The following is a 21,428-nucleotide window of genomic DNA, read 5'->3' as shown; positions in this document are numbered from 1 at the left end:
AATGATTACCAGAGAAATAACTATTAAAAATGTATCAGGTTATGATAAGGGTAATGCTTTAGATAACACGAGAAGGTACTTTTCCTTTTCGCAGAAAATTACCAGGCAAAGATTTATCTTTGACGGCGTGACCTGCCAAAATCCCGGCTCTCTAGCCCATCTGATAAAGGTCAACGATCGAGCACCCAAACAAGTTCATACACACAGCACCTGCCTGACAAAAATAGTAAATTATTTTTCTCAACGCAAACTGCACCGTTTTCTTCAAGTTTGAAAAACAAGCTCAATCTCCCTATCCCGCGTGTAAAGTTTTATTTTCTCTTTTTTAAATTTGTGAGACCCATCAGCCTTGTTGCTGAGAGTCAGTTAAGAGAAATCTGATGTGTCTGGTTTTTTTCTGCCTTCGACCCTTTCTTGTCCTCAACAAAACTCTTCCACTTCTAAACTGAGAAGGAAATAGGAAAGGAGGATGGAGAATTGTCTTGAAAATGGTCTTAGGAGAAAAAGAGATAACACTCATCATCATTTTATTATTGTGATGAGTTTGGGTTTGCAAAGTAATAAGTATTTTCCAAAATTACTGCCTTCAATTGTAGAATAGGTAGAAAATATGCCAAATCTAACTGCCAAAAACTTGTAGTCCTCAAAATATGTTTTTGTCGCATTACAGTTATTATTATGAACAGAAATGGCAGTGATAAAAATCAAAGCAAGTTTTGTGAGCACCCGAAATTCTCCTCGTGGAGGGGTGCAGTTTAGAATGAGCAGCATTAATATTCTTCCTTGCTCGCAGCTGTGTCCTGCGCGGTCGCTTTCATGCCTTATTTTCCTGGCTGGGAGCCTCCTCCATTAAACAAGAAAATGAGGTGGGTTGGGTCAGAGAAATAGCAGGGTAACAGGGAATTGGACTTGAACCCAAGCGCCATCCAGGGAACTGATTTTTAAAGTGGTTTGTTTTTTAGAAGTGTCTGTCATGACACATAAATCATTGTAAATTTCATCATTAAATTTGGCCTCAGAGAGATTTTGTTTTAAAGAGACAACGCGGGTAGAGAACTGTGAGCTCGGAACTTGGAAGCAGAGGACTCCGGAGCTGGACGCCACGGGACCAGAGCAAGCATAGCTCTTCCGTGGTCAGGACAGCGGATTTTGACTGCTGTCTGCAAGGCCTCCTCTGTCTTCCACACAGAAGTTTACTCAAGGCTGCTCTTTCCTCTCCCCACTCCTCTCTTGGGCTAGTTGGAGCTTAGTGGGAGTAAATCTGGACCATTTATTTTCTATTCAGGGAGAACTTTGATTTTGGCAGGTATAGAACCAGTGCCTTGACGACCTCACTGAAGGTGGGGGTGCTGGGCAGGGGGTGAGAGCTGGGTGGTCCCAGGGAGAGATGACTAGCCTCACCGTCATCCCACTAGGCCAGCACTATTCTTCCCAGCCTTCTTTTTCTTCTCCTTTTAAGAAATAGATCTACCCTCCCTTTTCCCATGCCAAGACTTAAAAGGTTTCAAATACTTCAAAAATAAATGATTTCTAAATCACCTCAGACTGCTAACATAAAATGTTTTATCACATTTTCCAAAAACAGAATGGCATATTAAGAAGTGATTTCATTCCTATCCATATCCTCTTTTAGGCATGTAGAGATATTATCTCAAATGATTGCTACAAAGAGACAGAGACAAGAATTTTATACCATTTAGTTCTCAAATCATTTATTTTATTTCAATTCCCCTAAATCTCTTGGACAGTTATTTCCTTCTATATTTTCTAGTAACACTTTAAAATTACATTTTATTTTGTCAGGGTCTAAAGAATTTCAATTGCATTGAAAAACTAAGAAATGATTGAAAAAAAAATTCCACTAGTACAGCTATAGTAATGAGAAGAAATTGGCTAATTTCACTGTCTTTCTTTGGGCTCTTCATAGAAAATTGTTGAAATGTGTCCACCATAAGTAACTGGCATTCTGAAATTGATTTAAACCTGTAGTGGGGAAGAAAACCTGCATTGAAAAAAATTAAATCTTAGATTTGGAGATATTAGAAAGAAAAAAGTCCCATTCCCAGGGGATCCCAAATACTGGCCCTCTTGTTCAGCTATTAGAAGTGAGGAAAAGAAGTTGCACAGCTGGTCTGGAGGGAGAGACAGATGCTCCTTTTTGTCATTACTGTACTTTAAAGAGCATTTTTGGTTAATAAGCTCAACTACTTCTATGAAGAAAACTGCATGTTCACCCGCTCCTGTGGAAGCAGAAATCAGGTTCCCAGTAGATGAGTATGACAAAAGGGCCCACAGCTCCTGGGCCACTTGTCCCCTCCATCCAGTCTCCACTGACCTGGCCAGGCCCACTGCCGTCTTCTTGACCTGGCTCCATGACCTCTCAGTTCTGTAGGAAACGTGGAACCAGAGCGTATATCTGAGCAGGGTGTTGGTGACAACTGGGCTTCAGAGACATTCACTGCAGTGGTGGGGAAGCTGTCTAGGAGCTGGGAAGCCTAAAGGGATCGGCACCAGTGAGGAAGCTGTTGTACTGAGATCTGGGTGCGGGTGCTCATTTCTGGGAATGGGCTAGTGTCACGGGGAGGAAGGAGAAGGGGGTTAAAGGTGAGCTGCACAGGAACTGTGGGAGGAGTGTGTCCCACCACGGAGAAGGTATTCCACACTATGAAATCGACAGAGAAATTTAAGAAGGTGGGGGAAGAAAGGACAACAACAGCCTTAAAAAAATTGCTTGAGGAACCTGAGGAGACAAAAGTCCTATTCAAGGAGCAAGCCCCGGGGTGCCAAACCAGACTAAGAGGGAAGACTCTGGCACCAGAATGTTTGCCTGGGAATCTTGGGATTGCCACTTGTTAGCGGGATGATCTTGGGCAAGTTATTAATGACCCCTGCCTCAGTTTCTTCATCTGTGAAATGGGCATAACCGTATAGCCACCTGATAAGGTTGTTGTGAGGATTAAATGAGTTAATAAGGATAAGGCTGTCAGAACAGAGCCTGGCATAAATAAGCATCGTGTGTTTGCCATCATTAGGAGGTTTTAAAGAAAGTGTAGTGAAAACAAATAGAAATGGGACTGGTTGGAGTGAGAAGCAGAATCAAGGGAAGTTGATTTCTTTTAATTAATGGGAGATCTTGAAGCACGTGTCAAGTTGAGGGGAAGGGCACATGGGAGAGGGAAGAAATGGAAGATATTGAAGAGAGCTTGTTGGAGGTAAACTAAGACCCAGGCCAAAGGCTATGGAATAAGTGCATGGGAGAAACTTAGTCTTGGAGGAAGGAAAAGTGGCCTTGCTTTGCACTTGGAATAAAATCTAGGCTCTTTATCTGGACCACAAAAGCCCCTGTGAACTGGCTCCTATCTGCCTCTCTAGCTATAATTCCTCCTATATTCCCTACTGCCTTCTACAGTCAGCCCTCCTTATCCACGGGCTCTGCATCTGCGGATTCTACCCACTGCATATCAAAAATATTTTCCAAAAATTTCTAGAAAGTTCCAAAAAGCAAAACTTGAATTTGCCTTGCACTGGCTACTATTTATATTGTATTAGGTAATCTAGAGATGATTTAAAGTATATGGAAGGAAATGTGTGTAGGTTATATGCAAATACTTCACCATTTTATATAAGGGACTTGAGCACCCGAGGATTTTGGTATCCACGGAGGTCCTGGAACCAATCCCTCACAGATACCGAGGGACGACTGTATATCTCTTGCATTTTCTCAGCCCTGCCTAGATTGCTCCCGCCTGGGCCTTTGTTCCAGCAATTCCATCTTCCTGCAGTGCTCTTTGCTCAGACCCTTACGTGGCTGGCTCCTTCGTATCACCTTTGTAAGCTTTGTATCATTAAGGCCTTCTGTGATCATCCAGTCCAAAGCAGCCAGTGTCCATTCCAATACCCACGTCTCCACGTCTCCACTGCATGTCTCGCCACTTGATGTTCTCTTGTTTATTCATTGTCCGCCCCTTTCCACTAGCTTCACTGGGGCAGAGACCTCTTCTGCTTAGTCAGCACAGTTCCCTTTGCTCCTAGCACACAGTAGGAGCTCAGTGAAGTGTCTGTTGAATGAACCAATGTTTCAATAGTTGAGAAAATGGGAGGCAAGTCTAGGTGAAAGATATACAATACATAGAAGATATGTATTGAAGTGGAGAGGAAGGAGTTGGGGAAATGGGTCACATTACCTTCCTTTTTCCTTTTTCACAGAAAAATTGTAGTAAAATGCTATGTAGAAAGTGAGGTAGAATTGGGCTCAGAATGGATCTCAGAGGAATGTGTGAAGGAATCATAGAGGAAGTGGAATAGAGAAATGAGAGGTACAGCTATGCGCCCAGGGAATGGAGAGGAAGTTCCTGGAGAATTCCCAGTACAAGGTGGGTAACTAGGAGTTAGAAGTTCTTGCACTTGATGGTAGCTGTTCTGTTTTTGCTTTTTGTTCTCTTTTATCTTTTTTTGTAGTTTTCCTGGCCTAATTGAAATAGCAGTATTAACACTCTGAGCATGTCATGTGCTTGGCATGGTGGTAGATCTTTTCATGTGTTGACTGCTCATCTCATCAACACAGTAACCCCCGAGGTGGGCGCCACTATTAGTCCCACTTTATAGCTGAGAAAATGGAGGCTTAGGGTGGTTGAACAGCTTGTCAGTGGGAATGCCAGGAACCAACCCCAGGCCTGCCTCTAGCATCTACTGTCTTAACCACTCTGCTCCACCAGCTAGCTGTATTTTCCAGGAGTGAAATAGATGGGTCATATGGTAGTTCTTCAAGTCTCACTGTTGCTTTGGCCCTACAAAGTAAAGGTGCAAACGTAGGAGAAGTGTTTGTTGGCTCTGGTCCCGCCAGACCCCAACTCCATGCCTCTGGCCTATAAGGAGTAGGGAACCACCAGGCCATTTAGGGAATGGTTTCCTCATAATTAGTGTTTCCTTTATGTGTTCACTAGGACTAAGCTGTGACCCCATTAGCTCATAAACCCATTTTCAAAGACAGCTCTCTGAGACCTTTCCCGCTCTATGATAATTGATGTACTCAACTTTCCCACAATTTCTTGGGTCAATTTTAGTAATTTACATCTTTCTAGGAAGGTTTGCCAGGAGGTTTTTCATACTCTCTTGGGTTTGCCTGTGTAATTCTCTTAAACACTACTGTTTTCTCATTGTTAGTTTTACATATTTTAATTCTTTCTCTCTTTTGTTTTTTTCCATATCAGGTTTATAAGAAATATATCTATTTTATTGGTCTTTTCAAAGAAACAGCTTTCAGATTTACTTATTCTTTCTATTTTTTTGGTCTTTCTTTAGCTTCAGGTTCTGATTTCTCTTAAATTTTTTGGATTTATTTTGCTCATTTCTGATTTCTTAAAATGAGTATTAAATTATATATATATAGTATATATAATATATACATATATAATGATATTATATAATATGTTACATGATATATTTATCATTTTATATTATTATATATAGTTATATAATATAAAATCACATATATTGTACAATTATAATGATGTCTATATAATATAGATATAATTATACAGATAATTACATTGTAAACATACAATTACAGATATAAAGAAACAATTATATAGGTATTATAATTATATATAAGATATATCATTATATATATGATATATAAAAGAACTTCATTTAACTCAGTTTCTTTTGTGACCCATAAGTTTTGGGGTGAAGCATCTTTTTCATTGCCTTCGAGATAGTTTGAGTATCACCTTTGATTTCTTCAGTTCTAACGTTAGTTAAGTATATATATCCTCATTTTTAAGTAAAGGTTTTATCTTTTTATCCCAGGTTTATTGGATTATTATCAGATTATTTGTTCTGTAAACCTATACTTTCTCTGCAAAAATTTTTAGCGTATGCTTTGTGCCTAAACTCATAACCAAATTTTATAAATGGTTGATGGAAAAATATTCTGTAGTTGAATCTCAGGATCCCTATATCACTCTCAAATGTAGATAATTGAATGTAATATTGATTTACTTCTAACAGAGATCTATTGACATCTTTCACCATAATTGCCTTTTAATCAAGTTCTTGCACTTCTAAAGAGCTTTTGCTTTATCTATTTAGCTGTTACGTCGTTTGGGCCCTTCAGTCTACTGATTGTTATACTTCCTTTATAAAAGCTTATCTTTTATGTTACATAATATCTCTCTTTATCTTGTTTGGTCAGTTTTTCCATAAATAATTAAAATGCCATGGTATTAAAGTTACTCTTTTTCAAAGTAGCATAGGCAACTCTGTTCCCATCACGTTGTACTGGGCCTTTGGGTTTATCTTTCTAAGACTGTATGTCTCAACATTGAGTCTATGAAAATAAACTATAAACAATTCCATGTTACTTTTTGCTGTTTTAAAAACCTACCTATCCTCAGTGCGCTTAATTTAGACATTAATTATAGCCAAATGGTTTTTCTCTATTACAAAAGATAGCGCATAATTTTCTATTGGACCCAAGTTACAGTTCTGTTCTACCTGAGATCGTCAGACTTACCAGTCCCACTAAATACCCCCCAGACATTGGTGCAAGAACCTGACAATATTAGTAAGACAATATTAGTAAGACTGCATTAGATTTCCATTCAGAAATCCTACGCTTTCTAAAGAAGAAAAATGTAGAGATGTATTTTTAGACCAGTATCTTCTGAGCCAGGCTTTGACGTGCTTTGGTGATTTATAAAAAATAAATGCTTTTCCTACTCCTAGGCCCATTTTTTATAATTGAAGTATATAGTTGATGTGTAATATCATATAAATTACAGGTGTATAATATAGCGATTCACAAATTTAAAGGTTATACTCCATTTATAGTTATTATAAAGTATGGGCTGTATTCCCCATGTTGTACAATATATCCTTGAGCTTATTTTATCCATAGTAGTTTGTACCTCTTACTCCCCTACCCCTATCTTGCCCCTCCCCTCTTCCCTCTCTCTACTGGTAACCACTAGTTTGTTCTCTATATCTGTGAGTCTGCTTCTTTCATGTTATGTTCACTAGTTTGTTGTATTTTTTACATGCAAGTGATACTGTACAGTCTTTGTCTTTCTCTGTCTGGCTTATTTCACTTAGCACAATGCCCTCCAAGTCCATCCATGTTGCTGCAAAGGGCAAAATTTCATTCTTTTAAGGCTGAGTAGTATTCCATTGCTTACATATGTATATATACACATACACACACATATATATATGTATATATATCACATCTTCTTTATCCATTCATCTGTTGATGAACACTTAGGTTGCTTCCTACCATATCTTGGCAATTGTAAGTAATGATGCTTTGAACATTGGGGTACGAGTATATTTTCAAATTAGTGGGTTTTTTTGTTTTTTTTTTCAGATTTACACCCAGGAGTGAAATAGATGGGTCATATGGTAGTTCTATTTTTGGCTTTTTGAAAAACCTCCGTACTGTTTTCCACAGTGGCTGCACCAATTTACATTCCCACCAATGATGTAAGAGGGTTCCCTTTTTTTCCACATTCTTGCCAACATCTGTTATTTGTGTTCTTTTTGATGATAGCCATTCTGACAGGTGTGAGGTGATACCTCATAGTGGTTTTAATTTGCATTTCCCTGATGATTAATGATGTTGAGCATCTTTTCATGTGCCTGTTGGCCATCTGCATTTCCTCTTTGGAAAAATGTCTATTCAGGCCTTCTGCCCATTTTTAATTGGGTTGTTTGTTTTTCCAATGTTGTGTTGTATGAGCTGTTTATATATGTTGGACATTAACCTTGTATTGGCCATATCATTTGCAAATATTTTCTCTCATTCAGTAGGTTGTCTTTTCATTTTGTTGATGGTATCCTTTTCTGTGCAAAAGCTTTTAAGTTCTAGGTCCATTTTTGACCAGTAATATGGAGTATGAAGGTAGGAATAACTAAGGCTATAGGAGGAGAGAGTATAGCGCATGTAACTATTGAGTATCTGTGCATATGACGAGCAGTGCTGTCATTTCCAGGCTATATAAATGAACAAATACATAGGTATAGCTTACTAAGTGAATGTATGGATTACAAAGTGCTGTTAATTACATGTGAATTCATTGGTCTGTTCACAAATACTTGTTGAAAGTCTACTGTGTACCTGATTCCAGCCACGCGCTGGTGATGCGGAGGTAAACACGCGTTTATGCTCCTGCTGTCTATTTGACTGTGAATGGCTGCATGGTTAACTCATGGCTTCAGGTGCTGGAACTTATTCTAACAAGTTTCTGAGCTGCTTCGCAAACCAGAAGTCTTTCCTCTTCCTCCTTCTCTTTCTTCTTCTTTCCACCCCCTTTATTACTGTCATAGGAAATTTGAAGTAGAAGGAAAGAAGAAAAAAACAATGTTACATAAATGGTCACTTTTTGGAATAACTCTACATTTATACAGTGTGTCCTCGTGATTTTAAAAAAGCCATCATTTTAGGCTGGACTTTTTAGGATGTTCACCATGCTACCACCATCCGGTAGTTACCTTAAAAAAAAACACAACACTTCCCCTAAAGTGACTCCTTTACTCACTAGCATAACCTGGCCATTAAATATTAAGAATTGCTTGGAATCCGTACATTAAGTCAGGCTATGGTGAAACAAAATTAGCAAAATTCGAGTTGGTGTCAGAAATCAGGTGAAGCTGCGTTGGATAAGGGCCGGTTTGTCAGATTACCATCTGCATATGCGGCTGTGGACCAGGTGGGGGCAGCAGAGAGCGGCCTGAGGTCCAGGCCCCTAGGTCACAGGTGAAGGTGGCAAAGGGTTAGGAGACAGAATCAAGGTTTTGACTGTATCTGAGAGGAAGGAAGGAAAGCAAGAGAATTAGAAACTCAACAAAGGTCAGAATTCAGGGAAGCAAGGATTGAACTAGGACTGATGTAAGTCAAGAGCTGGGTGGCGAAAGCAAAGGGAACAGGAGAAACAAGGTGAGTGTGGGTGGGTGGCCGGGAGGTGCCAGAGGGAAGCCAGCCTATCTCCCCAACATTGCTTCCAGCACCTTCCCAGCACAGGCCCCTGCTTGGTCCTGCTTGGTCTTCCAAGGGCAGTGGCTCTTAATGGACTGCGATATGGGAGACACCAGCCACGTATCTCTCTGGAGACGAAGTTGCAAGGTTCTTATCTTATTAACAAACATTAAAGTAAGTCGAGTGCGCTTGGGACGATTTGGGAGTGATCAGGGTGTGGTGACGTGGCTTTGCTTGTGCTTTTCCTTTTGGTTACTCCAGAGAACTAAAGCCCTCAGCATCCTTCGGTTCAGGTTTTGGAAGATTTTTCACAACCACCCAGGAAATACAGTTCGGTACTCCTGTTTACTTAATGGTCTACTCCACTTGAAACATCACGCTCTCCCCGTGTGGTCTTGTCATAATTGTCTTCAAATTGTGCTAATTAACAGAGCCAACACTTGGGCACCATTCCCTCCCCTGACGTGGCACCCTGACACACTGCACTTAGCACCCCTCGTGGGAAGGCATCCTGGAGATCCCTTATCTGCACCCTCTCCCCATCTGCCCCTCACCGCTCGTGGAAGCTGCCTCACCAGAGAAACCGCTATTCAGTAAGAACATCACCAAGTCCTAGCAGATGGCTGCTTGTCTCAAGACACGTATATTCACCAAAATCCTAGCAGAAGGATTTTAGATAGTCCCTTAGCGCTGATTATAACAGAGTTTGAACCGTGAAAAGCAGTTGGGAAATGCAGACAGAGTATGGAGAAAGAAAGACCTGGGGAGAATACAGGAAAGAGTTCTTGAAAAAGAAAGGAAGATTTGAGTTAGAATACGAAATGATAGGCACCGATTTTCTTGGGAAGATGGACGGAAATTTTTTGGTGCGTGATGACACGGAAAAACAATCAGAAATGGGTGCCTTTTACTCTTAGCTGTGTGGGAGGCAGCTTAACTGCTACTTTGTTGATCAGAGAAATGAACATCTTCCTGCCTTTATCTCTCTTTCTGTAAAATGGGAATTCAAGTGCTTGCTGACAGTGTTTACAAAATTTTTAAAGGTAAGAATAGAGAATATTACTGACAGCCCAGTGGTTCCCTGAGAGGCTGCTGTGAATGAGTGCAAACACATGGAGTATTTCATTAATGAAGTTCAGGGCGTCCAGCTTTTCCTTCGAGAGTAAACCTACGCCCTGTGGTATCCGTTCGGTTTGCATTGTTCTGTCATGTTGTTTGTAAATCTTTGGCGGGATTACCTAGTATTTTGTTCTTTACTGTTTGAAATACTCTTTTAAAAGCTGAATATAGAACTTCAGTCCCTGCTGGGTTGTTCTTTTCCACTTGGCAAAGGTTGATTGATTTTATTTTTCTTCTGGCCTGTGTTTCTCAGAGGCTTGAAATGAGCATTGCTCTTTCTGTTTACTTCTTCACCCACATTGTCAATAAGAGAATCGCTCTGGGAACAGGGTACGCAGTGTAATTTCTGCAGCAGAGTTTGCAAAGGGAGGAAGTCTTGACATAAATTTGGAATACTGTATTGTTTTAGCTTTGTTTTTTCAGGCGTTGGAACTGTTGCCCGGGAGTTTTTCTTTTCCACTAATGAAGGTTCACACATTCTCTTAAGCGGTACCGTTCAACATGGCAAACCTGTAAAAAAAAATAATGAAAAATATGTTAAAGCAAATGTAATGTAAGAAACAGGAAGTAAATATACAGAAATAGTAATATACAGAAACATGACAACTGGTGATGTCATGATCTGGTTTGATCATATGTGTACGAGGTACAGGAATGGCCTTGAATGGGACAGATTCATAGAAAACAGTGTCGAAAGATTAATCCAACCCAGGGGTTTGCAACTCTTGCTGCACATTGGATTCACCTGGAGATTTAAAAAAAAAAATCTGGTCTCTTCCCAGAAATGAGAACATCTGAGGGTGTGGTTTAGGCCTAGACATTTGTAAAGACTCGTTAGTTGACAGCCAGGGTTGAGAACTGCTAGTAACCAATGGAAGAATGCTCATTAGAAGTCTCTCCAGGCGAGGGATCTTAGCCTAGTACTAGACACCTGTGTGGACCGATGCACGTTTGTGGATTTTTTCTAGCTGTCAATAGCCTCTTCCTCTGGCACTGCTCCCATACCTTCTGGCTCTTCCTGACTTTCAAAATAATAAGATTTTCTTCAATTGAACCTCTGGAGCACTTAAGATGCTATGAAAATGCTGAGTGAAACGGTATGAAATAGTATTGATAGCCTTTATTTGAACTGTGGTGGAAATATATATATTTTTCAAAGGTCCTGATCCAGTTGTGGAAAGATTGTCTTTGAGAGTGGATGGAATGTCTATTTTGTATCTCAAGGGCAACACTTTCGTCCTCGGAGCCAGCTGTCTTCCCCCATGCAATTCAAAGGATGCCACGTGTCCCAGATGGGACCTTTGACATGGCCTAAAAGTTCCCTATTAAAAAGAATTCACATTAGCTTGAAAAGCGATTTCCAGACATTGAGACCTATTCATTTCATTTTATATCTGCTGGTCTGTTACATCCAAAGAAAAGCGCTCTGAGAGAACAGGACTCAGAAGAAGTAAATAAACGCATTTGAGATGAAGAGGGAGGTAAAGCCAGGAACAGGCAAAGCAAACCCAGGTGAAGCCAGGTAATAGGGAGATTATAGGTACCTGAGGGTAGGGAGGCAGAGACCCTGGGCGGCTGAGCAGAAGAGAAGAGAGGCCGGGCTCCACTGTCACCAGCCAGGAGCCACTGTCTTCAAAGTTTTAAATACCATCTGTACACTGATGACCTCCACCCCACCATTTATATTTCCATTCAAGCCCTTTCTATTGACCTCGATTGTCAACTTATATCCATTTGGGTGTCTAAATTGGCATCTCAAACTTAGCATGTCTAAAGCTGGACTCTAGAACCCGCTCTTCCTCCCACCTGGGCCTACTGGGTCTTCCTTATCTGAGTAAATGACGGCTCCGTACTAGGGTTCTGGAGGATGGACCCCAAAAGCCTTGGGGGTGTTCTGGCCTTTCTCTCTCTCACTCCTTGGACGTCGTATGTATCAGCAAGCATGTTGGCTCTACCTTTCAAGTTCACCTAGAATGTAACTACTTGGCCACACTGACCACCACTGCCCTGGTGTAGGCACCCTGGCTTCTCACCTGGGCTGGGGCAGTGGCCTCCTCCCTGGTCCTTGCCCCTCCTGTCTCTCCCCACCCCACCCATAGGTCTGTACTAATCAGGTATTGTGGGCCTTTTCAAACTGGAGTCATATCATGTCACTCCTGCCCAAAGGCCTCCAGTGGTTTTCCATCACACTGAGAGTAAAAGGCAGTTCCCTTTGGATGGTCCTATACAGCTTGGAGCTCCTGTTACCTCTCCCACCTTTTCTCCTTTGTCTACCCCTGTGGGCACCAATTCAGCCCCTCTAGCCCCACCCTCTTGCCCAGATATGCCTGGGACACTCCTGACCTTGTGCTTGCTACTACTCTGGGCTGTTGCAGACCCGGGATGCTTCTCCCTCACCATCTTCAGGTGGTCACTCAGTGTCATCTCTACGGTCACCTGTCTGATTGCCACACTTAAAGGTCAACCTTGCTTTTGTGCCCCTTGTCCCCATGCCCTGCTTAATCTTCACCTTCACACTTGTTGCCACTTGAGCTTCTCTATCTTATTTATTAGTTATTGTTTACCTCCCTTCTTCCTCCACTGGAATATAAACTCCACAAAGTCAGGGATTTTGGTCTATTTTGTTTCCTATGTCCCCAACACCTGGAACAATGCCTGGCATTTTACAGGGGCTCAGTAAATAATTATTAGATGAAAAAAAGAAATGAATGGGTGTCCTAGCTAATCTCTTCCCAAGTGACTGGGTTTGCCTTGCTTGTGGCTGAGTCTTGGCCTTATGCCCTAGTCTCCCCAGAAGTGGAACTTCCCACGTCTTGGACAACCTGAGGCTCCATGGCCTATTGTGTGTCCTGCCACCTGGGGCTCTGCCAGTGCTGAGGTCGGTTGTGGTCACTTCCCTGTCCCTGCTCCGTCAGCTAGCTGGGGTCCTTCTCATTCACAGCACTCACACTCCCTCTGTCCCTGCCTCTCCGGACCCACCTCCTGGCTGACACCTCACTTGGGCTCACATTCGCATTTTTCCCTTAAAAAAAGCAAACTCTGGTCCTCACCAGACTGGAGTTTTGATACATTGGTCAACCTCAGGCTTACTTAAGCATCCCTTTTCAATAATTCTTAATGATGCTTCAGGCTGGCTCTGTGCAGCAGAGCCATAAATAAGGCTTCTTTCTAAGGTTGCATTGGAGTGTGAGAAGGTGGGAAAAATGCTTCAGGATGATTGGACCGTGGTTGTTCTGAAATGACTGATGAAAGTGCGTGGTCAAGGGTTCCCACGGCCCCGGTAGGCTCTGATGGGGGAGGGGACAACAGTAGACGAGAGAGGGTCCTGGGCCCACCAGTTCTCCTTTGGCTTCTCTTCATCCTAACATAACCCTAAGACAGCCCACGGCTCTGACTGTTGATCTTGTGATCTAGAGGCTTCTGGGGGCAGGAGTGACCATGGAAACTGGAGGTTGTTTCTGGACTATTTCACAATACTTTTCTCCAGGAAAAAGAAAAAAAAAAAAAGCCTCATTCTCTTCGTCCCAGGGTTACATAACCTAACATTTCCCTTGCTGGTTGAAATGAATACCCTTTCTTTGCCTGAATAAATAGGACACAAACTCCTTGGGACAGACTGTTTCCTCTGCTCGAGAGCGTCTGCTGGCTCTGGCTGCTTTGGGTGGTTTAGTGGTGACCCACAGCTTGGCTTGGGCCAGTTCTCCTTTCACGGCTCCTCCTTGGAGTGTGGATTCCGGCAAAACACCTTTTAAATGTCTCAACAAACAAAGACCCCCCTGTGGTGACTCTGGAAGACAGGCTCCCTGCGAGGTGCTGGGGCTGTCTGCATCTGGAAATCTGCTGTTGCTTCTTACACACCTCTCTTAAGCGCAGAAACACCACAAGAGGCACTGAAAACGCAGAGGTTACAAAAACCGGTTACAAACCCTCACATGCATATCAACTGTCTGTCCCACCTTTACAGGAAAAATGTTTACCTGCTAAGTTAGTATTCAACCTTGATCTTCTAGGGTTCATTCTGAATGCCAGGGGCTGCTTCATGTTACTGCTTGGTAATTGCTGGCTGGCCCTAAGGTTTTAAAAACAAGATCTCTTTGGAGTTTTACAAGTAAAATGTTAAAAAATGAGAAATGACTATCTCAATTTATTTTAGAAGAAAGGTACAAATTGTAAAACTTTAGTAATTTGGTAAAAGGTGTTAGTTTTGAAAAGAAAAAGTAACCATACAGGCAATGTTAAAAAATTTCAAAGAAACATAATCGTATACGTCACAGCGCTTATAATGATGAGCCCATGCCTTTAGTAGTTCTTAATGTCGTTTAGGCTTCTTAAAGAATCACGTGGAGTTTCTAGACTCCCTTCTCAGAAAAATACACATGTGTTTATGTAGCCAAAAGGTTGGCTATGATTTCAGGGGATTCCAAATCCCCTGGAACCATCCATATGGATCTTTGCTTTGGAAAGTGGAGTAAGCAAACCAGAAAAGGCTAGATGATTTTATAAAAGAGAAATATATATATATATATATATATATATATATATATATATATATATATATATATATATATATGTAGTAACCAACCACAATTTGATTGTGGGGAAAATGATCGAACACATTCATTGCCCAAGTGATGGCAACAAAATTATATTCATATTATTAACCCTTTTAAGCACATTTTACACTTACGATGATCTCGTGATCTAATTGATTGCCTTTTATTTTCTGTTATCCTCTTATTTTACTTAATGCCCAAACGGTGTAACTTAAATATGTTATGCCTTGTCTCTGATGTAATTATCTAGTTTTCCTTCTTGTTTTCTATGTTTCATTTTTTTTTGCTTCATGTCCTTACTTCAAGGACCTTAAAGGTATTAGGCCTTGAGGGAAAATAGTTTCCAGTATAGATTTTTTTTTTAAAGACTTTAATTAATTAATTTATTTTTGCTGTGTTGCGTCTTCGTTTCTGTGCGAGGGCTTTCTCTAGTTGTGGCAAGCGGGGGCCACTCTTCATCACGGTGCGCGGGCCTCTCACTATCGCAGACTCTCTTGTTGCGGAGCACAGGCTCCAGACGCGCAGGCTCAGTAGTTGTGGCTCACGGGCCCAGTTGCTCCACGGCATGTGGGATCCTCCCAGACCAGGGCTCGACCCCATGTCCCCTGCATTAGCAGGCAGATTCTCAACCACTGCGCCACCAGGGAAGCCCTCCGGTATAGATTTTGAGGTTGTAGAGGAAGCTTTCTAAACCCAGGCAGAGATGTGCTTGGGGGTTGAGGCTGCTCCGTACTCCTGTAAATGGTCAAGCTGCATTGTTTCTGCTACTTGGAGAGCAAGGTAAATGTAGGTCTCCTAGGCCCCTGGGGATGACAGAGGGATGGAGATTGGGATGAACAGGACTTTCTCTCTCTTCTTTTCAAGTTGAAATTCATTTTAATGAAAAAAAAAGTCTGTGTGTCCAGCACTGTGTGAATTACTGCCATGGATCTAGGTGGAGTATGACACATTCCCAGGTAACCTGCAATTGACTACAATCAGTTGGTGGTAGGAGGTGTGGGAGATGCACAAGTAACTCAGTACCAGACTGAATTTTCATTTCCCTAAGAGTGTTACCAAGTGTTCAGGAAAACTATATTTCAGTTCGGATGCATCAGTTATTAGGTTGTCATACAATTCATCTGTTGAAGGGTCTATCCCTTCTAGACACAAACTCCTTAAGGCCATGTCTATCCATCTTTGCCTGGCATAGAGGAGGTGCTTCTTAAGTACTTGTTACTGCAGGCGACAAGTGCAAGCAATGCTCAGTGGGGATTCAGAGGTGGGTGGGCAATCAGGAAGGGGCCCCCTAGAGAACATGTTCTTTGAGACGAACTTTGAAGAAGTGGTAGGATCATAACTAACCCAGACGGGGAAGAGGTCGATACATATGTGTGGGATACTGGGAGCAGGGAACGAGGCCACCTGACCAGAGCTTGAGGCTGAAGAGGTGGGCTGGGACCGGATTCTCGGGGAGACGGTGAGTGGTTTGCACTTAATTTGCTCGTGTAGTGACATGACGACGATGATTAGTCAGGAAGGTAATCTGGTGAAGGTGTGTTCAGTGGACCAGAAATAGGAGAGGCTGGAGGCAGTCAGATGCTGTTAGGATGCTATTGTAGTAGTCCAGCTCAGAGCTGAAGAAGGCTTGAGTAGTAACATGAAGAAGGAAATAGAAGGGATGGAGGCTGACGATGTTTTGGGGACAGAGTCTGAAGTTCTTGTAATCCATATTTCCCTAGAATAAACCAGCCCAGGAAAAAAAATAGGATGAAAACAATAGGAAAATAATATTGTTCTCGCTCTGTTCTCCACCAACTCTTTTTTTTTTTTACAAGCTGAAGTCCTATCAAATTCTTCCTTCCTGTGTCCCCAGATGAATAAGCAGTTGCTGCTGAACTTGCCCCAGGTGTTGAGAGCCACTGCAGGCCTGCTGAAGCCAAGGCCGTTGCCGCTGGTGCCAATCAGAGGCGCCAATGAGGGCTGGGTTCACCTGCTGCTTAGGTGGCCGGATCCTCAGGTGGGGAGAGCAGCTCACTCCTAGTTGTCATGTGGTTTGGTTTAGGAATCAAGGCTTCCCTTTGCTCTCAATGTCTTACAGAGATTTTTCTTCTGCTTTTTATAGCAGCCTGTTCTTGCAGTACACTTGACAAACAGTGACAAATCTGTGCTGTATTTAAAAACCCTTTTCCTCTGGCCCTGGCTCCTTGGCCTTGCATGACATTTGTGGGGTTCTCTTTTCCCCTTAGAAGTTCTCCTATTACTCCATGAAAATAAACTCCTGGAAGGGCCAACCTTCTCCGAATGCTAGTTGAGACCTTGCTTCCCACCAAGGAGAAGCGTGTGTGTGTTTGTGTATCTGGCAACCGAGACGGATGGGGTTGAGCAGTGGTCAGGGACTGGTGTCTGGGGAGAAGATGGAGGGGCAGGGACTTGGGGGAGTAAGGAGGGTCACGGAGAGATTTTCTTTGCTCAGCAGAGTGACTAACTTTTCCACTTTTCTTTTTTTAAAGATTTAAAAAATTTTTTATTTATTTAATTTATTTTTGGCTGCATTGGGTCTTCGTTGCTGTGCGCGGGCTTTCTCTAGTTGCAGCGAGCGGGGGCTACTCCTCGTTGCGGTGCACGGGCTTCTCATTGTGGTGGCTTCTCTCGTTGTGGAGCACGGGCTGTAGGCACGTGGGCTCAGTAGTTGTGGCTCGAGGGCTCTAGAGTGCAGGCTCAGTAGTTGTGGCACACGGGCTTAGTTGCTCCGCGGCATGTGGGATCTTCCCGGACCAGGGCTCGAACCCATGTCCCCTGCATTGGCAGGTGGATTCTTAACCACTGCGCCACCAGGGAAGCCCCTAGCTTTTCCACTTTAAACCATGGTATTCTTCAGATGCTATTTCCTTTGTCACCCCTATCAGTATAAAAGCCCATTTATTCTTCTACCAGAAGTTTTTTCAATAATTATTTCTTCACATGGGATGTTTGTGACTTGCTATCTATCTTTTTCTATATAAAGAAGAGGCATGTGATTTATGAAGGGAAATTTTAAAGGCCTTTCTAGAGATGAAGGGTAAGGTTTAATTGAATTTGTTATCTTTTTGCAAAAGTATTTTCTGCCTAACATCTTTGTTATCTGAAGGGAGTTGGTCCTTCTTTTTTTTTTTTTTTTTCTTTTTTGAGAAAGAGACTATCTTTATCCCTATAAGCTTTAACTAGAGAGTTTCAATTTGAGTCACCAGGTATTGGTTCTATTAAGGCTCTGTTTTCAAATACCCTGGACCTGTACATTGAAACCAGGACTGCTGGGTAGTCTGCCTTCTGCTACACAAACTTGCACCTGTGATCCGGGATGAGTGTTTTAGTTACAGGTTTTTATGGCAAGGAACAGAGACTCCCTTGGATACCTGGTAATAAGGGTTATGGAAGAATTTGTGTGACATTCACAACCCGGCCAGTGACCAACGCAGCTGTACAGACCCTGCCACACGCTCATGGGCCCAGAGCCCCATATTTGTTCATCTTGGCCATTGGGTTTCTCTGTCCTCACGTAACTTCATTTGCTAAGGGCCTTTGCTAACTGTGGCCTCCAGTCTACCCCAAGACATCCTTCCTGCCTGTGTGTCTCGCTATCTCAGTCTAGATTTCCAAAATTCATATATCCTGAGAGCTGAATATGATTGGTCAAGTTCATCTTTTCACATTAGGCCATGTCCTTGGTCCCTGCCTATCTGGGTTAGATGCTTATCTCTGATCCAATTAGCTCTATCTGAGGTGGGGCTGAGGAGCATATGGGTGTGACTTGGTTGTCTAGGCAACAGGAGCTGAGGGCAGGGCAATTGCCCTTAGAGAGCTGAGTGAGTGGGTGCTTGGGTACTGACTGGTATCTCAAGGCAGAGTTTCAATTTTGATTTCTCTTCACGAGGTCAACTGAATGTGCAGGGCTGCCTTCAGAATCCGATGAAATCATACTTAGAGTGCCGCCCAAAGCAAACATCTTTGCTAATAAGGGCAAACAAAGAATTTGGACAATTAACTATGTAATTGAGTCACAAACTCTGCTATTGCCTGGGGCATCAGACAAAACCACTCCAAATCAAAAACCTGAGTTTTATTTTAACCTGAATCACCCAGATCACAGCAGAATTTTGCTTGAATGACCCAGACAGATTGCATCAATTTTCTGCTTTACTTTGCTTGTGAAGACCAGGCTGTTAGTGATCACTTCTGGAATGAGAAGTATTTAAAAAAAAAAAAAAAAGTTGGAACCTGGAAAGATCTAGAACTTCCTTGTTCTGTATTTCTTAACAAACAGCATGCCACTTAAGGGAATGTGTATGTTGATTTTTAAAAAGTAAAGATATAGTGGATAACCTGACTTCGATGAAATAAAAGGCTTCATTTTTCCCTTGTAAAATGCATGTGAGGGAATTAGGCATAAAGGTGTGATACTTCTCTTTGAATTATACTAATGAGATTAACTGCACCGTGTTGGTTTCAATTACACTGTATCACGCTGCTTCCCTTACATTGTTCTTTTCTTCCTATTTGTTTTTTCATTATTCAGTCTATCTAACAATGGTGAACACAATTTAATTAGAAACTTTTCCTCAAAGGAGACTTTTTTTTTCTAGAAGAAAGCACAGAATATTTTAAAACAATGTCAGTCCAAGCAGACATTTTTATTTTTAGTGTTTTCATTAGCATGATAAACTTTAAGATGATTCATAGTAACCTTTCTATATCAATCTGTAGAAACATGTTCTTACCCATTCACTGATAACTTCTCAATTTTTTCTTCCAATGATACATGTAAAACATTTGTGTTCCCACCATGTGCTGGTTTTGATTCTGCAGTGGAGTGTTAAAAGCTTTGGTGATTGAGTCAGACCACCTGAGTCTGAACCATGACTCCAGCTATAAAATGTTGGGGTAGGTACTTAACCTTGGTATCCTATGGTTTCCTCATCTGTATAATGGGTTTGCAATGGTACTTACCTCATTGACTTGTCGTGAAAGTGCTTAGAATGGTATTGACCTCTAGTGCCTGCTCAGAAGGCTTTTGCTGTTATTTGTACTCTCCCACTTGAGAAAGCACATATTAGAATACTAATGAATGTCAGTAATAGTCTTTGAAGGATGATTGACCTAATTTTTATTTTATCTGAATTGTATATTATACATTTAAATTTTCTAATGAGTAGAAAAGAATCCATAACCTTCAGAATTCACCGGATGTCCTATTTTGAGAAATGTTGCTCTAAATAATTTTCTTCTCTGTACTGATGTGCACAACTGATTTTAACAGGTGGCTAAATGCTATTTGAAAAACATACCTCACCCATTCTGACAAATCAAATAACTATAGGATTTAATTAATTTAGAAAAAAATATTTTGCTTTCAAAATGTTTTAAGTGTTCAAAACATTTTAGTAAATAATTTACCTTTTGCCACAAGTCATAATAAAAATAATAAAAAGCTAATAAAACTGCCACAATGCATTAGTATACATGATGGGTTTTTTGGTAAGTGCATCTTGTTGAAATTCTATGTTTCTTAAGTCAAAATGAAATACTTTACATATTACCTAAAATATGTCCTGCTCTATGTGGAAATTAATCTCAGACAAATTTGCATATTCAAATTATTTTACAGGCTAACTTGCAAGTATAGAGATGATGGAAGACAATTAAGAGCCTTTATTTCTAAATGTTTTAAAGCACTGATTGTGAGAATTTTGATTTTCTCTCCTAAGCCAGTTTTGAGATGCATGGCTTGCTCTACAGATGTCAGCCTGCACTTGGAGATTCTAGAAAGCCCATGAGCAAGAGAGCCTCCTCTTCTTCAACCTCTCTTCCACCATTCTCACTTGCAGAAAAACCAGCCTTTCTTCGGACTTGAGCAGAAAAATCTAATATGTTCAAAAAAAAATCCTTTAGAATACATACTACCCATGCAAATGAAACAAAACAGAACATGCCACAGACTCTTAAATGGCTGGAGGAAAGCCAGCTGTTCATGGGAAGATCAGGTGGCAGAGGAATGGCTTCAGAGTCAGAGAGAAGCTAACCTCTGCAGGATACTGAAGTCCAGAACCTAATTCATCAGTGACCAGACATGCAGAGTCCTTGAGTCAATGCTGAAAGAGAAAGATACGAAAACGCTCACCAAACAGGTGTCCCGACTCCTTAACTAATCTGGGATCAACAAAATTGATGTGCTGAATGAATCCTTGATTATTATTATTTTTCCAACTCAGCATGCCTGTCTAGACTTCAAGCTTCATTAGTAGTGAAGAGAAAATCAGCTGGATTACATTAAAAAAATTTTCAGGCAGATTAACAGATGACTTACACCCTTGTGAGACGTCTACCTTGACCCAAGTGCTAAGATAGTTAGAAACGGGCCTCCTGTGGAGAAAGAAAGGCCACCCCCTCCTCTCTTTTGTACGGGAGATGTTTCCACTCCTAGTCAAATGGTGGTGCTAGTTCTTTATTTTTGAGTTCCCACATTTCCTAATTTCATGGTCATAACAGCCTCCTGTCTACTGCCTCAGAACAGCTTTCACCAAAACTGAAAATAAAGGCTCCATGCTCAGAAGCTCCTTAACGGGCTTGAAAGGTTAATGTTCCTTTCCCTTGCCCCTTCTATAGCATAAGAAGACAGTCTTTCAGTGACATTCTTCTCCTCAAGTAGGTATTCCTATTTCTTCTTCTCAATATATTTTTTCTTTTTGTTATATGTGCTACTATTTACAAGCATGATGTAACTTTAGAGCTTCCCTCTCCTATGAAAAGATGTTCATTTTTCTCTTAAT

This window comes from Lagenorhynchus albirostris, chromosome 12 (assembly GCF_949774975.1).
Source record: "Lagenorhynchus albirostris chromosome 12, mLagAlb1.1, whole genome shotgun sequence".
NCBI classification, from domain to species: Eukaryota; Metazoa; Chordata; class Mammalia; order Artiodactyla; family Delphinidae; genus Lagenorhynchus; species Lagenorhynchus albirostris.
This window is presented reverse-complemented; position numbering follows the sequence as displayed.